General features: G+C 53.3%; 1 protein-coding gene across 2 annotated transcripts in view; it reads right to left on the reverse strand.

Moving 5' to 3' along the window:
- Positions 1 to 17,146, reverse strand: part of TSPAN9 (tetraspanin 9) — a 187,325-nt gene that overhangs the window by 112,914 nt on the left and 57,265 nt on the right. Inside the window, exon 2 of one of the 2 annotated variants that reach the window (XM_070453172.1) lies at positions 4,335 to 4,500. The exons of the other annotated variant lie outside the window; for it this stretch is intronic. The gene's annotated coding sequence lies outside the window, so the exon portion shown is untranslated. The remainder of the gene's footprint in view (positions 1 to 4,334; positions 4,501 to 17,146) is intronic. 2 annotated transcript variants of the gene reach the window in all.

Consider the following 17,146-nt stretch of genomic DNA (forward strand, 5'->3'; position numbering starts at 1 on the left):
TCTCCTCGGCTTGCAGACAGCCTTTTTCTTCCCATGTCTTCATATGGTCCCTCCTCTGAGCGTGTCTGTGTCCTGATTATCTCTCCAAGGACACTAACCATATTGGATTAGGATGCACCCTCATGACTTCATTAACCTTAATCACCTCTCTGGTGGTGGTTTAGTGGCTAAGTCGTGTCCGACTCTTGTGATCCCTGGACTGTTCCTGCCAGTCTCCTCTGTCCATGGGACTCTCCAGGCAAGAGCACTGGGGTGGGTTGCCATTTCCTCTCCAGGGATCTTCCCAACCCAGGAATCGAACCCAGGTCTCCTGCACTGCAGGCAGATGATTTACCAACTGAGCTATGACGGAAGCCCTAATCACCTCTTTAAACACCCTATTTCCAAATATGGTCACATTTGGAAGTCCAAGGGGTTACAACTTTGACATATGAACTTAGAAGGGCCACAGCGCAGTCTGTAACGATGGGAGAATTCTATGGTATGCGAATTATATCTCAATACAACTATATTTGGGCTCCCCAGGCAGCACTAGTGGTAAAGAACCCACCTGGCAATGCAAGAGACATAAGAAATGTGGGTTAGATCCCTGGGTCAGGAAGATCCCCTGGAGGAGGGCATGGCAACCCTCTTCAGTATTCTTGCCTGGAGAATCCCATGGACAGAGGAGCCTGGCAGGCTACAGTATATAACGTCACAAAGAGTCAGACATGACTGAAGCGACTTAGCAAGCACACACGTATAACTATATTTAGAAATCCCTCACAAAGCCTCAGTTCAGTTCAGACTCTCAGTCATGTCCGACTCTTTGAGACCCCACGGACTGCAGCACGCCAGGCTTCCTTGTACATCACCAACTCCTGGAGCCAACTCAAACTCACGTCCATCGCGTCTGTGATGCCATCCAACCACAAAGCCTAGAGCCAGGTAATTCAACCATACACTTTACAACTGGGGAACCGGGGCCCAGAGAAGGGGAGTTGCTTGCCCTGAACCCCAGCATGTCAGAGGCCAAGCGAGAGGCTCCTACTCCAAGTGTGGGGCTCCACCTACTATACCCTCCTGCCATCTTCGCCTCCTAACCCCAAACTAAACCATGGGGAAAGTACGAGAACATTACAGTTAAGAAGAAAAATGCCTAAGAAGCTAGATCATGTGCAATTAAGAAGCAAGCACACTCCACAATTTGTGGGGACAGGGGGCAGACAGCACAGCTCCAAGGAGGCCCTGAAAGAGTCACGCTGTGACACGCACAGTCCGGGAGAGAGTTCCACACTCATTTCATATCTGTTGTCTGCCAGGAGAAACAGGAGCATGTTCCTGGGAGAGATGTGGTTTCCAGAAGAGTTGGCACTTCAGCTAATCCTTGAAGCACAGGCCTGAGTCCACTGGGCTGAGGGCTTTCCAAGTCAAAGGAAATGCGTGACCCCAGGCAGGTCATTTCCAGACCCGTTCAGCAAACAGCAAGCTGGCCAGAGCAACGGAAGCAGAAGCTTTGTTCCAGGAGCGGCAGGGGATACCCAGCAAAGGGACACCAAGGTCAGGTTCCCAACAGCCTGCCCGCTATGCCCAGAAGCACAGACCTGAGCTTGTGACTGAGCTGCCGAAGGTTCTGGGCAAGGGTGGGATGTCACCTGAGCCGGGCTAGGGGAAGGGGATTCGAGCACAGCCAGCAGACGGCTGGTGGTCACTTCACTGGCTCTTGCATGAGGCATTCACAGGAAGGGGAGAATGGGGACGAAGCAAGCAGAACAAAAGACTCAATGGGAACCGGACCCCAGAAACTCCCTACTTCCAAGAGGGGTGCTCTCGAATTCATTGTAATTTAATTTAGGAAGCAAGAAGTTGAGGGGACTCTCTGCAGGCCCTGAAAAGCCGCCAACTCCTGGAGCCCGTGTTGTGATCCGGTGCTGACAGCCCTTCATCTTTTCCATTTCTTGTGTTTTTTCAGGCGGTAAAGGGAGGGAGGGGGAAGGGAGAGAGACACAATGGAGTTGCTTGGTGAACAAAAGCCCCAGTACGTTTCTATTCGTCATTTTCATCAGGGCGTGCTGCTCCATCAGCACCCTATAATCAGAGGTAAGCAGGGGCGCAGCCTGTAATGTGCAATTCAGGCATCGAGGCACCTGGACGGTGCTGGGCCTGCCTGCCCAAGTCCCGCCAAGCCTCCGTCTCTTCGGGGGTGGGGAAGAAAGGGCCAGGGACTCAGAGGAGGGGAAATGAAGTGAAGAGAAAGTCACTCAGTCGTGTCCAACTCTTTGCAACCCCACAGACTCTAAGGAATTCCACAGAGTCCATGGAAGAGAGTACCTAGGGTCCATGGAAGTCCACGGAATTCTCCAGGCCAGGATACTAGAGTGGGTAGCCTTTCCCTTCTCAAAGGGATCTCCCCAACCCAGGGATCAAACCCAGATCTCCCACATTGCAGGCAGATTCTTTACCAGCAGAGTCACAAGGGAAGTCCAAGAATACTGGAGTGGGTAGTCTATTGCTTCTCCAGGGGATCTTCCTGACCCGGGAATCAAACTGGGGTCTCCTGCATTGCAAGCAGATTCTTTACCAACACGGAGGAGGGGAGGACTCGGCACAAGAGGTCGAAAGGCCTGGCTTCGAGCCCTTGCTGTCCCCCCCCAGGTCTGTGACCTTGAGCAAGACACGGCCTGTCCCGGCTTCCGCTGCTCAGTCTACGGTGACGGCGACTAGCAGTTATCCCGCGTCTACTCTGTGCCAGCGACTATTTTAGTGGCTTTGCCCTCACAAAACCTCCTGGGAGAGGAGCATTAGTCTCCCCCGTTCCACAGATGGAGAAACCGGGGTTCAGACGTTAAACAAGTTAATCAAAGTCAGGAAACCCTGTCTGGTTTCGAAACCCCCATTCTTTTTTTTAAAAATTATTTTGTTTTTTAATTGAAGTATAGTTGATGTACAGTGTTTGCTACAGCAAAGTGGTTCAGTTACACACACACACACACACACACACACACATACACGTTCTTTTTCATTTTATTTTCCACTATGGTTTATCACAGGATATTGAATACAGCTCCCTGTGCTATACTGTGGGGCCTCGTTGTTTATCCATCCTACGCATAATAGTTTGCATCTGCTAATCCCAAACTCGCATTTCTTCTCTCCCCAGCTCCCTCCCTCGCGGCAACCAGAAGTCTATTCTCTGTGTCTGTGAGCCTGTTTCTGTTTCAAAGACAAGTTCATTCGTGTCATATTTGAGATTTCACAAGAGTGATATCACATGAAAACTCCCATTCTCAAACTATACACACCAGTGTGCATGGGGTGGAAATAACCCTGCTCTCCAATCTCTCACCCGCTTGCCTGAGGCTCAGTGGGGAGAACTCGTGCCTGATACTGCAAGGGTATCACCTGTATCGATACCACTGGCCTTCAGAAGCTGCAGGATTCAAGCAATCATGGATTGGAAAAAAAATTTTTTTTTAATTCCAGAAAGTTGAATTTGTTGCACACTGGTAGCTACTGATATAGAATTTACATTGTGTATGGGCTTCCCAGGTGGCGCTAGTGGTAAAGAACCCACTTGTCAAAGCAGGAGACCTAAGAGACAAAGGTTCAATCCCCGGGTGGGGAAGGTCCCCTGGAGAAGGAAATGGCAACCCACTCCAGTATCCTTGCCTGGAGAATCCCATGGACAGAGGAGCCTGGCGGGCTACAGTCCGTGGGGTCACAGAGTCAGACATGACCGAAGTGGCTGAGCACGCCCGCATGCAGAGATGATTTATGATTTATAGTATACAGCAGAATGTGCACAGGTTATTTGCAAATTCTATGCCATTTTATCAAAGAGACTCAAGCACCTGCAGATTTTGCCATCTGGGAGATTCCTGGAACCCCATCCCTGGATACCCAAGGGTAGCCGTACTGTACTTACTCCAGGTCAAAATGTGGCAGCTCTCAATCAGCTAGGCCTCCCATCAGCTAGGGCCTTCTCCTCCAGAAAGTGCTCCCAGCGGGTCCAGCCCTGCTCCACCGCTCACCTACGGTCACATCCTCACGATGCTCTCGGTCCCTGGACTCTACTCAATTCTTAGAAGCAAAGTCCATCTCTCCCTGATTCCAGATTCTGGGAGACTGTCCTCTCCAGAGACGGTGGGCAGGGTCAGCACCCCCTCCTAACCACTGCCCCCCCTGTCCTGGAGGGGGCCACGTGAGAGGGTGCAGAGTGCCCAGCGCAGGGCCCCATGACAGGCTCTGGACCCAGGCACCCCCCACCCTGGACGCCCATCCCCTCAGCAGTCACTCCTGCCAGAGGAGCCTCCAGGCGCATCTGGAGCTCCCGATACCACAGGAAGGACACCAACCTGTTATTAACAGAGGGAAATGGGAGCTGACACTGTCGGTGATCTGAAACCTCCCAGCCGAGGAAAGCTTTGTTTCTTCAATAAATAATGAATAACACAGGGTGTTTATTTCTCCAGCAAGTCGTATTTCTTAAGTATCACTAGGCTCGTACGTCAGGGCTGTCAGCTGGGGAAGGAGAAAACGAAACGGTGGCTTCAAGACCTTCTCTTTCCCGAGGAGATCAAAGCACCTCACGCAGACCCCCTCTGTGGTCCCTCCGGCTCTCAGCGGGGCGGGGGATCGGCAACCCACCTCCGGTGAGCACCCGCTGACCGCCCCAGGGGCCAAGTCCTCCCTCCCCGGCTCAGCCAGTTCCCACCTGGTCCCAACTCCAGTGCCCATTCTGCATTGGGCAGGGCCCTTGGAAATGAAGATGTGGTCTCTTGCTCGAGACTGACAGACAGACAGACAGACAGACAGACATTCCCGTCTCAGCACACACTGGGCAGGGCACAGAGAACACGTCCTTCAGGACGGCTTGGTTAGTTCTAACCCCAGAGCAGCCTCCTGAGGAGGCCCGAGGAAGGACCGCCTGCCCGCTCAGGAAAGGATCAACAGCCCCACCGGACACTTTCAGAACGGTGCGTCTGTGTCTCAAGAAGTGTCAGCAATCACAGGACACTTCCTGCATCACGCTCCTGGCGCGGGTCATTCCCTTCCACACGATTCATGGTCATCCCAGGTGGTGCGAGTGGTAAAGAACCCGCCTGCCAATGCAGGAGATATAAAAGACGCGGGTTCAATCCCTGGGTCAGGAAGATCCCCTGGAGAAGGAAATGGCAATCCCACTCCAGTATTCTTGCCTGGGAAATCCCATGGACAGAGGAGCCTGGCAGGCTACAGTCCATGGGGTCGAAAAAGAGTCAGACAGGACTAAGCCCCCAAGCACAGCGCACAGCACATGGGGGGGGGGGGGGGGGGGGGCGGGGCCAACATAACCAGGGACCAGACACACACAGAAAGCAGGGGCTCAAACTGGCAGCCTAACGGCACGTGTATTTCATTCTGGCTGTGTCGCATTTTAAATTCTTTTAATTAGTTGCCAACAGTTAAAAATCAGATTTTACCCCTCAAGTCAGGGGTGCGGGCTTCCCTTGAGAAACGGAGGCTCGGGCAGTACCAGGCTGTTTCTGACGTGGCAGCAGGCCCTGAACACCAGGTGCGTCCTCACATGGGTGGGGGGTGGGGGGCGAGGCCTATGTCACGCACCTGAATCTGCAGCACTGTGTCCAGTGTGGCTGATGGAACCGAAGCTGTGCTGTGTTCACTTCCGATCATAAGCTCACCCCGAGGGTGAGCGCTGGATCTACTTCTATTGCTGTGGAAGTGGGGGGGGGCCTCTTAGGAATCACTCCCACAGTGAAACATACACGGTGGAAATCCATACCCCTGGACAGCGGCCTCAGCAACAAGCCTCTAAAACAGGGACTCCGCCTTCTAACTCACTGCCTTGGGTGGTTTCAAGGTCAGACTTAGACGAAAATCTGAGTCCTATGTCTGCCCTCAGGCACCTGACTGCAAGCTGGCATTTCACAGCCCAGAACAAGATCTCCCATTACGCTGGGAAAAAGTGCCCGCTGTTTGACTCATACAAGACGGGGAGAAACGGGGAGGGAGGTTTAAGAGGGAGGGGATGTGTGTTTACATATGGCTGATTCATGTTGTTGTATGGCAGAAACCTACAAAATATTATAAAGCTAGCATCCTCCAATTAAAAAAAAATTTTTAAAGGGAGGAGAGACGAAGAAAAGGAGAGAAAGAGAAGAGACAGACACAGACAAACACATATAATATTAATATATCAATGCATATTAATGCAGTTTTATTTGGAAGTACTATTAATGCATGATTATTTAGGTATATTAAAACCTGAACAAACTTAATGTCCAACGATGGGAAGATTGATAAAAACTCAAACTCAGCCACTTAAAAGTCTAATTGTGATGATTATGGGAGAATATTAAATAAAGCAAACAGAATGCAAAAACCTACTCACATTGTGACTATAACCATGTAAAAATTACATCTGCAACTAAGTACAGACTAAAGGCATGGTGGAAAATGGAAAGTTGATTTGTCAAGGTGGCAGGTCTGTGAGGCTCCTTTTTTTTCTCTCTCTTCCTTTGATTTGTATTCTTTTTGCACAGCATTATTTATGCAATAAGTAATTTTTTTAATACCCATCCCTCTCCTGATCCCAAATTGAGTTGAGTACAGCGCAACCACAGAGTGATGAGATCAGGCATGACTCCTTTCCCCAGGGGTCCCTGGGGGTCACATACAGGTCCAGGAGTGAAAAGCTGGGGTCTTTAAAGGAGGCCCCCCTGTACCCACCGCCCCCACTCTACAAGGTAAAGGGGAGTTCAGCTCCTCTGACCCAGCTGACACCTTGAGGCCACCCTCTGCTGCTCTGCCATTGGTGGGTTCAGAGCCTGTCTTCTGATGCCACGTCAGGAAAGAGAGGTTCTGGGGCCTCCGGACAGGCCTGTCCCTCACTCGTTCTTTTCTTTAAAATACACATTTCACCATGCCCATCACTGTAGACTCAGGAGCCAGGTCTAGGGAGGGGGCTGGTAATTCAGAGCAGAGGAAGCACCCAAGCACCGTCTAGAAGGCAGGCCCAGCACAGCATCAACCCAGACGCCATGGAGAGCCTCCAGGTGAGGGCAGGTCTGAGGCTCCAGTCCTGTGAACACCAGAAGACCTGACCCCGTAGTGGCCAGAGACGGGGGGACAGGTGGGGTACCCCCCCACTGCTGATGGTTAACCATGACTGAGAGCCGGGGCCTCAGAAGAGAGAGAAACTCCCTTACCCGCACCACCCAAAGGCTCAGACTCCCAGGGGAGCGATTTCCTGCTCTGAATTCCCTGTGGGACCAAGAGCTGGAGGAGGAAAAGACTCCTCAATGCAGCCTGCATCCACAGGGCATCCCATTTGCAGGGAAAGGCACTGAAACTCAATTGTCGGGCTTTCATTTCTCAGTTCCTGAAACTGGCTTTTTTATTTAAAAAAAAAGAAAGAAAGGAAAAAGAAGGAAGGGAGGGAGGGAGGAGGGAGGTTTCAGTCACTGCCGCCCCTTTGGGTCCAGCCCCTGGGGTTGGCAGAGCAAGTGCCCAGGGGTGGGGCCACGCTCCCTACCAGCGAGGGTGGGAAGAGGGTGGCCACACGGTCCGGCCATCAGGCCCACAGAGCAGCACTGGCAGCCCCTGGAACTTGCCCAGCTGGGGGCATCTGCCAGGAGGGGAGGAGGTGGGGACGGGCTGGAGAGGCGGGTGGCAGGCGGGCCCCTCCTGTAAGCAATCCCCATGGGGTTATTTCCAGGCACTTTTTCCTGTGAGAAAAGAATGGGAGGAATGCAGCCCAGCCGTTACCCAAATCCCCCCTCCCCGGTCCTCCGGCTCCGTGATGTGCAGTTGTGGGGGGTGGTGCCCAGCGGCGGGAATCTGGCAAATCTGTTTCAGAAACTCCAACTGGCAGCGGACCCCAGGGACACAGGTAACGCCAGCCCCGGGCCTCCCGGAGGAAAGAGGGGCCAGGAACACTCCCGAACGTTTATAGCTCCTCAGGGATCTAAGCTCCAGGAAGCACTAGCAACTGCGATCCAACTGTGTCCCTGGCCAGAGAAGCCGGCTGTAGACTGGAGCCGTGCTCGGGGAGGAAGGACTTCATTGGGAAAAAATGTTGACAGAGTTTAATGTGAGCGGAAGGACAAAGGCTTGGACGGTGGGGGGGCGGGGGGGGGCCTTCCTGAGAATCAAGGCACGGAGCACTCCAGCAATTTGCATGGGGCTGTGTGGGGAGGATTGGGTTCAAAGGCCTGGACGAGGGGCTAGACACCCCAGGCAGGGCCAGGCCCAGGGTGAGGAAGGGGCGGCAGGCACCCCCCTGCAGTGCCAGAACTTGGCACCCTGAAACCCAGCCCTGCGGTGGGAATTCGCTCCAGACCACCCCCCACCACCCCACCCCACTCCCTCCCCGCCCCTCCGCCGCTGGAAGCAGGGTTCAGAAAACTAAGGCCAAAAAACAATGCTGTCCTCGCTCCAGAGACCAAATAAAATGGTGGAGAAGAAATTCGAGCATCTCCTGAGCCCCTAGTGTGGACCATGCACACAGTTCCCGCTAAGAGCCTGTAGTAAGCGGGCACATCATTCCTGCACTGCAGGCAAGAACCTGGAGTCCTGGACATGGACCCACGGCACGTGGCTGGAACCAGGCCCAATGCATCATCTGCACACACCTCGAGGGTGCAGAGAGACCACACCCCGCCAGGAGCTACAAGGTGCAGTTTTTCCTAAAGGAAGCCCAGCCCCCTCCAGACCCCGCTCTTAACAACCACCACGTAAGCCAGCTTGCCCCGGTGGCCTCAGTCAAGCCCCTTGGTCTCTGCGGGCCTCAGAGCAGGGGCAACTGAGGTTCTTTCTTGTTCAATAGGTGTAGGAAGAGTGGGTAAGCCCCTAATTCTGGCCAAGAACCCAATCAGACAGAAGGGGCTCCATTCTGCCTGCACCCCTCTGCCCGGAGCCGCCTCCAGCACACTGCAGACACTGGGTCAGTGTCAGCGGGCCAAGTGGACGAATCTGTGAACTGACACGTGAAGAAGTCTCCTGGGAGTCAGGCCCGCCCGCTTTGGAAAGAAGCACTGGGAATATCTGTTTGCCAGACTTCCCCCCCAAAAGGTGGAAGACCTGGACCGTCCCAAACCTCACTTTGCATTGAAATCATCTGGAAAGCTTGTCAAAATACAGATTCCGGCCCCACTGACACAGTGTGAGACTCAGATGCTCTGGGCGGGGTGGAGGGGCCCAGGAGTCTGAATTATTCAAGGGCTCCCAGATGTCTGCAGCTCAACGCCAGGTCTGGAATCACGGATGTACGTTACTTGGCTGACTCCCATTTGGTCCTGAGCTAGGACCGGATGAGGCTAAGAAATCAAAACAAAAATAAGTGACTCTTTCCTAGAGCTATTTTCCAAAGAGCTCAAGTCAACTTTCTATGCCAAGATGCTGTTTGCTACCTGTCGGAATGAAACGAGGTAGCAGTGCCTCTCTCCATTTTGTAGGTTGGCAAACAGGTCTGCCCAATAAAGAGGGCTAACTCCGCTTTTCACCCCCTGCCTTTAGCACCTGAAGAATGCAGGGTACTAGAGCCTGTATTAAGGTATTGGAGACTCAGCTAAACTTCCTGAGAAAGAGAGAATGAGGCCAGGCACACGTTTGACTGCAGGAGAGGCTGATGCCAGGAATGACACCTGTCTGCCTCCTGCCCAGACTAGAGGACGAAGCCCACCTGTTTCTTGACAGCTCACATCCCCCAGAGTCCCACCACATCAAACCATCAGGCCAGAAGGAAGACCTGTCTCCTTCATCTCCAGCCTGAACCCACCTCCCCATCCTGAAGGTGGTGGGGTCATTCCCTGATTTATTCATGAAAATGACAGTAAAGTAAGAAGTACCGCATGCAGCAGGAGATTCCCGGTGGAGGTGAAGAAAGAATTCATCCCTATTCCTTTCAGTAAAAGAGTGGCCCTGCTTGGGGGGATGAAAGCTTGAGCCGCCCACAGCCCACAATTTACCCAGGAGCCCTGGGGTGGGGGGGTAGCTCACAGCACTCCAGCCCCCTCCCTCGGCAGCTGGAGACTCTGCTCAGAGGCAGGGGCCAGAGGAGCCTCGGCCGGACACACCCAAGAGGCCCCCTCTTCCCCGGGCCCCCTCCTTCCTCCCAGCCCTGGATGAGATTGATGGAGCTGAGACAGCTGCAGCAGTGAGAAGCGGGGGACAACAGCTGGACAGAGGGAGGGCCCGCCCCCTGCCTGGGCAGAGTCCAGCCAGAGCTGGAGAGAAAGGAGAGACAAGGAGCCTCCTCCAGGAGCCCCCTCCCACCTCGCCCCCTGCCCTCCTGGTCATCCAGGTGAGTGAGTGTCCCCAGATCCCCCCAGAGCAGGGCTACTCAGCAGCAGTCGCATATCCCGGCCCTGGAGCAGGCAGCCCCACACTGCCCGGCCGTGTTCGCTGCAAACGGACCACATCCTCCACCCGCGTGGGACCGGACTGGTTATACCTGGCACTGCAGGTAAATGCCCGGGTCCTGACCCCTCCCAGCAAGAGGAAGGGCCACACAATGACCTGTGGTGTGGAGGGCTGGCCTGATGGTCAGCGGCCAGTGGTTCTGTCATAAATTAAGCTTGAGACTCTTGACAAACTTGGGACCACTCTTGGTTCCACTAAAAACCTTTGTGACTTTGATTTCTCGTCGCCTTGTCTGCACAATGAGGATGACACTCTCTACTTTGTAGGGTGGCCCTCACTTAGATGGCTTCCCTGGTGGCTCAGATGGTAAAGAATCTGCCTGCAATTCAGGAGACCTGGGTTCAATTCCTGGGTCGGGAAGATCCCCTAGAGAAGGGGATGCAACCCACTCCAGTGTTCTTGCCTGGAGAATCCCCATGGACAGAGGAGCCTGGCGGGCTCCAGTCCATGGGCTCACAAAGGGAGGGACATGACAGAGCAACTAACACTTCCACTCTGGATGGAGAGGAACCACACTGTGGTCTGTAACAGGCACCCAATATGTGCTGGGCCTCAGCTTCCTCATCAGTAAGAGGAGTGAGCTAGACTCGATGGTCTATGGGTCTTCTCCAGCTCCTATGAAACCCACTCAGCCCTTTGGCCAATAACCCTGGGATATAGCCCCTTCACCCCTTTCCTCTAAGAGACCCGCTCAGAACACCACCCCTAGTTCTGCTGCGTCTCCCAGATAAACGCAGTCCTTCAGACTTCTCCCTTCCCACCCCCTCTGCAGACCCTAACTCAATCTCCAAATGTGCCCAGATCAGACCCCCAAGGGCCACCCTTTCCCTGCCAAGCTATGCTCCCCACACCTATGTAAGCCCTCCACACAGCTCAGCAACACCTCACCAAGGGCATATCACCCACTCAGCACATCTCACACTAAAGGGGACCCCCGCGGTAACACTGCAAGAGGAAACTGTTGATGTAGAACCGTCCTGTCCAATGTGGTGGCCACGAGCAACACACGGCCACTTGAATTTAAATTTCGACTAGTTAAGGCTGAAAAAAAGAGAAAACTCAGTCCCTCGGGTGCACCAGCCATACCTCAAATGCTCAGAGGCCATGCGGAACCACTGGCTGTGCCCTGGGCGGGGCAAGTGAGAACGTCTCTGACTCTGAAGCTCTGGTCGAGCAGATGCTCCGTCCTCCCGGGCAGGACGGGACCAGGTTGCTCAGAAGGAATGCGGAGGAAGCGGGGAGCGAGAGGGAGGGCAAACCTAGATGGGGAGGGGCCACTTCCCACTGCTTCAGGGGAGACACCGCCAGGATGAGGGGCTGCAGCAGACCCACCAGCTCGGCAAGGGTCTCCCTGGCCCCAGCACCTGGCAGTGAGCAGCGGGCAGCTGTCACACACACTTCATTTTCAGGATGCCTGGGGCGCCTGCCATTCTCTCCGGCCCCTGGAGCACTCCTGGCCTGCCTCACGCGAGGTCTGCACTTTGCCCCAGAGCAGAGGCACCCTCATGCCATCCTCCTGCTGCCCAGCTTCTGCTGAAGAATGTCCTGCAGAGAGCCAGGCTCCTCTGCTTCCATCCCAGACTCAAAAATACCTGGCTGCAAACCCAGATGGAGGGGAAGGAAGGGGCAAAAGCTACTTGCAATCAAGCTCCTACTATATTGGGGGGGGGGGCAGCTCTAAAATTACTGCGGACATTGACTACAGCCTTGGGAAGAAAAGCTATGACAAATCTAGACAGTGTATCAAAAAGCAGAGACATCACTTTACCGACAAAGGTCCATCTACTCAAAGCTATTGTTTTTCCAGTAGTCATGAATGGACATGAGAGTTGGACCATAAAGAAGGCTGAGTGCCAAAGAACTGATGCTTTTGAACTGTGGTGTTAGAAAAGACTCTTGAGAGTCCCCTGGACTGTGAGGAGATCAAACCAGTGAATCCTAAAGGAATCAGTCCTGAATATTCATTGGAAGGACTGATGCTGAAGCTGAAGTCCCAATACTTTGGCCACCAGATGCGAAGAGCCAACTCATTTGAAAAGACCCTGATGCTGGGAAACATTGAGGGCAGGAGGAGAAGGGGACAACAGAGGGTGAGATGGTGGGATGCCGTCCCCAACAGACATAAGTTTGAGCAAACTCCAGGAGATGGTGAAGAACAGGAAAGCCTGGCATGCTGTAGTTCATGGGGTTGCAAAGAGTCAGGCACAACTTAGCAACTGAACAATGACAATATTCAAGGTACCACCAAGGTAGTTACTTTCACTTGCATTTTCCCACTTGATCCCCTAAAACTGCTGCAAGGTAAGCACAAGTAAACCCATCTTCCAGATGGTTTTAGGACGCTCAGGCTCAGAGAAGGTGAGTGACTCATGTGGGTTTGTTAAGGATCACAGTGTGAACACAAACCCAGAATGTCTGACTCCAAAGCTTAGGGCCTATTATCCCTCAGAGGCTACAGAGTCTAGACCACAGTGCAGGAAGAGGGACCCTGCCACTCTCCTCTCCCAGGAAAGCCACAAACACATAAGCAGGAAGGTCAAGACCCAGGGCTTCTTGAGTTTCTGGCCCAAGAGAGCCCAGATCCTTGGGAAGGCCCTGGCTTTCAAGAGATGAAGAGAGCCAAACAGCGGGATAAGGAAGGGGCAAGGAGACAGTGGAGGGGGCAGGGAAGTAAAGTCGTGAAGAGAAGCAGGCATCCAAGATTATTCTAAGTGTCATAAATTAATCCTGTAATGGTTTGTCTAAAGTCTTCCTTCCTCTCTGTTAGACATCAGGTCCTGAGTGAAATTTACTCACCTTGTTCACAGCACAGAACCTGGTGCACTGCAGATGTGTGTGTGTGTGTGTGTGTGTGTGTGTGTGTGTGTGTGTGCACGCGTGCTTAGTCGCTCAGCTGTGTCTGACTCTTTACGACCCTATGGACTGTAGCCCGCCAGGCTCTCTGTCCATTGCATTTTCCAGGCAATACTGGAGTGGGTTGCCATTTCCTCCTCCAGGGGATCTTCCTGACCCAGGGATCAAACCTTTATCTCTTTTACTGCCTGCCTTGGCAGGTGGATACTTTACCACTGTGCCACCTGGGAAGCAAGTTCTCAAAAAATACCTGTAGGAAAGACAGAGAGGTGGACAACATGACAAACAGAATGTGCAGAGAGTATATTTGCAGAAAAGTCCTCTTTTCTGCCTTTTCAGAGGCCACCTCCTCCAAGAAGTCTTCCTGACTGCAGGGCCAGCTCAGCTCTGAGACCTCAGGCGGGGAGAGCCACGCTCTGCCATCCCGGGCCACATCTGCCCCTTTGCCATCAGCCACAACCCAATCACCACTCTCCCAGTGACCGCAGATCATAAATCTGGGCGATGTCAGGGCCCAAAGACCAGAGGGTCATCCGGTACACTGTTCCCAAGTTATGAACGAGGAGACTGAGGCCAGCAAGGGAACTGTCCTGCCCGGCACACAGCTTCTAAGTGGAGAGAGGTCCTCATGACCGCATCAGCAGGAGCTTGATCACAGAAGCTCACGCCAAGCCCCGAGGGCCTGCAGCTCGCCCGGGGGGCCAGGCCCGGTGCCCGCAGCCCATCTGTCTCTCCAGCCTGCCAAGAAGCCTCCCCTCCTGTGTACCCGTGTGGATGAAGCCCACCGCGGGTGACTTCAGAGCACTGCACCATGGGGAGGTGATGCTGGCCCCGGCTCCAAGCCTTGAATTTCCCATCTCCCAGCCTGACACCCCTAATGTCCGAGCCCTCTCTGCTCTGAGCCCCGTGTGGTCATACATCACCTTGGCCGGTGCCAGCCATGCCTCCCCCAACAGCCATCTGGACACAAACATGCGGAGAGAGCAGGACAGGATGATCCTGGCTGAGAGGATGGCTGGGATGCCAAGGACACCTGGTCCCGGCCCTTCCCAACCTCGCTATGCACATGCCATCGGCAAAAAGCATTTGGCATGCTTCTCTCTTCCCAGGACTCAGTTTCCCCATAAGCAGTGGGAATCTCCAGCCCTCAACTCAGTGAGGTGTGTTGAGATGGGGGTGCCCTTACCCCTGGATATAAAGAAGGCAATCCCATGGCCCCTTGGACTGCAAGGGATCAAACCAGTCAATCCTGAAGGAAATCAATCCTGAATATTCATTGGAAAGACTGATGCTGAGGCTGAAGCTCCAATACTTTGGCCACCTGATGCGAAGAACTGACTCACTGGAAAAGACCCTGATGCTGGGAACGATTGAGGGCAGAAGGAGAAGGGGGTGACAGAGGATGAGATGATTGGATGGCATCACTGACTTGATGGACATGGGTTTGAGCGAACTCTAGGAGATCATGAAGGACAGGGAAGCCTGGAGTGCTGCAGTCCACGGGGTCACAGAGTCAGACACGACTGAGCAACTAAACAACAAGCTGTAGGATAGAATACACATCCGTGATCCTTATTACACAACATATATCCATGCATTTGTTACATATTGTATAATTTAAAAAATAAATACTGTGATTCTAATAATAAAAGACCACTTAATAAGTTAGCAAATAAATAAAGGAAGGAAGAAAGGAAAGAGAAGGGCCAGCTCTTTCCAAGAGAATTCCAATTAACCAGTATAGTGGAAATGAGGGAAATAGGAAATGAACATTAGGCAGACACCACAATAATAACAACTTTAGGAAAGAACCACTGATGGGTGCTAAAATTAGTCAGTAAAAGCTGGAGGATAAACAGGATATTTGTAGAGTCTCAACGCGCCTCCCCACAAGACGTCTATTCATTACCAAGTGAAAAAGAGTAACTTCACTGAAGAGCTACCTGGCCAGCATAATCTCTAAGCACCAAGGTTAACATCAGCAGCAATAAGACTGGGATTTCCCTGGCAGTTCAGTGGTTAAGAATTAGCCTTCCAATGCAGGGGACTCAGGTTCAATCCCTGGTCAGGGAACTAGGATCCCACATGCCAAGGGGCAACTGAGTCCATGAATTACTACAAAGACCCAGTGCAGCCAAAAAAACACACTGATGTGTGTGTCCCACGGCTGAATGCACTGGGAACCCAGCACCCCACCTACAGTATCCTTGCCAAAAATGCACAACCTCACCCCAGTCACAAGGAAACGCCAGCCTCCTACAAAGTGACCATCAAGGCCACAAAAGGCAAAGAAACACCAGGGCATGGTCACAGGTTGGAGGGGCCTCAAAAGAGACATGACAATCAAATGCAAGGTGGGGACTGGGAACAGAAAAAGGATGCTGGTGGGAAAATTCAAAGACACTCTTTAGTTGAGTTAATGACAGCACACCAATCTGGATTCCTACTGTGGTTATATAAGATGTTTACAATGACCCAAAAAACAAAAGAAAGAGGGTGTTGGTGTGTGTGCTGGCCGCACGTGTGCGCACTCCAGGGAACACGGGTGCAGGAGTGCCCACAACCATGCAGGAGAGCAGGGCGGGGAGGGGCGGGGGGCAGGGGGCAGGGCCTCTGGCTGTTGGAGGCTGCGTGCTGAGCCTCCAATCCGATTCGCACAAAAGGATTACTAGATTACATTCTCTGCTGCCGGCAGCTGTCCCTGTCAAATAAATAATCATCGCCTTACATGTATAGATCACCTTTCATCCTGCAGCCCTTTCCTACGGTGGCGAGGACCAGCCTGGGAACCCACTCAGCCCTGCCCGGGGAAGGCGGAAGGCACCCCGAACCCCACGTGACTCCCAAGGAAGGAGCACTGGGACTCCCATCAAAGAAGGGAAACTCAGCTACTAAGAGGGGAGAATGGTGTGGGTATGTGGTTATGTGTGTGTCGGGGCGGGGGGTGCTCCAGAAAAGGCTGGGCAAGGGACAGAGTGGCAGGCGGCAGGCCCCCCAGAAGGGCATGCGCTGAGTAGTGTCAACCCAGGAGCAGCGATCAGCAGTCAGCAGCTCTCTGCCTCCAGAAAGTGTGGGTCAGCCCCTTCCCCATCCATGAAGCGCACCTCTCACGGGATCCTGGGAGCATCGACCCCCATTTCAGCTTTGGCATGTTGTCTGAAACCACAGCTTTTTTTTTTTTTTTAATATTTATTTATTTATTCAGCTACTCCAGATCTTAGTTGTGGCATGTGGAAACTTTAGTTGCAGCATGCAGAATCTTTAGTTGCAGCATGCAGAATCTTTAATTCTAGCATGGGGAATCTAGTTCCCTGACCAGGGATCAAACCCGGGGTCCCTGTATTGGGAGAGCAGAGTCTTAGTCACTGGACTCCCAGGGAAGTCCCCTGACACCACATCTTGCTATTCACCTGCCGGCCACGTGGGACAGGCCAGACGAGGGCCAGATGGAGAAAGTGGGCATCAGGCATGGTGGGAAATACAGGGAAACGGCTGGTCCCAAGGAGAGGAGCCATCAGCCCCCACCGTGGATGAATGCTACCAGCCCTTGTTGAGCAGCGTGGGGAGGGCCCCTGTGCCCCAGTTGCCCACCCAAGGCAGTGACTTGTTCGTGGGCAGGGCTGTTCTTCTGAGAGCTGCCCTGTAAGGTCTGCAGAGTGAGCCTGGGCCAGACCAGGGGACCATGGCGGGGTGGGTGGTGTGTGTGAAGGGTGGGCCCCCAACTCAGAGAGACGCCTTCAGACACTCAAGCACCTAAGACAGGGTGTTCGATCTGTGCAGGCCCCGCTGGGCAGGCATGTGCACACAGGAAGGTCAGGTCAGAACTGCGCCAGGCAGGCCAGGGGCAGGCGAGGGAGCAGGGGAAACGCCATGATCACCTGGGGAGGACAAG

This window comes from Odocoileus virginianus, chromosome 23, assembly GCF_023699985.2.
Source record: "Odocoileus virginianus isolate 20LAN1187 ecotype Illinois chromosome 23, Ovbor_1.2, whole genome shotgun sequence".
In the NCBI taxonomy this organism is placed as follows: domain Eukaryota; kingdom Metazoa; phylum Chordata; class Mammalia; order Artiodactyla; family Cervidae; genus Odocoileus; species Odocoileus virginianus.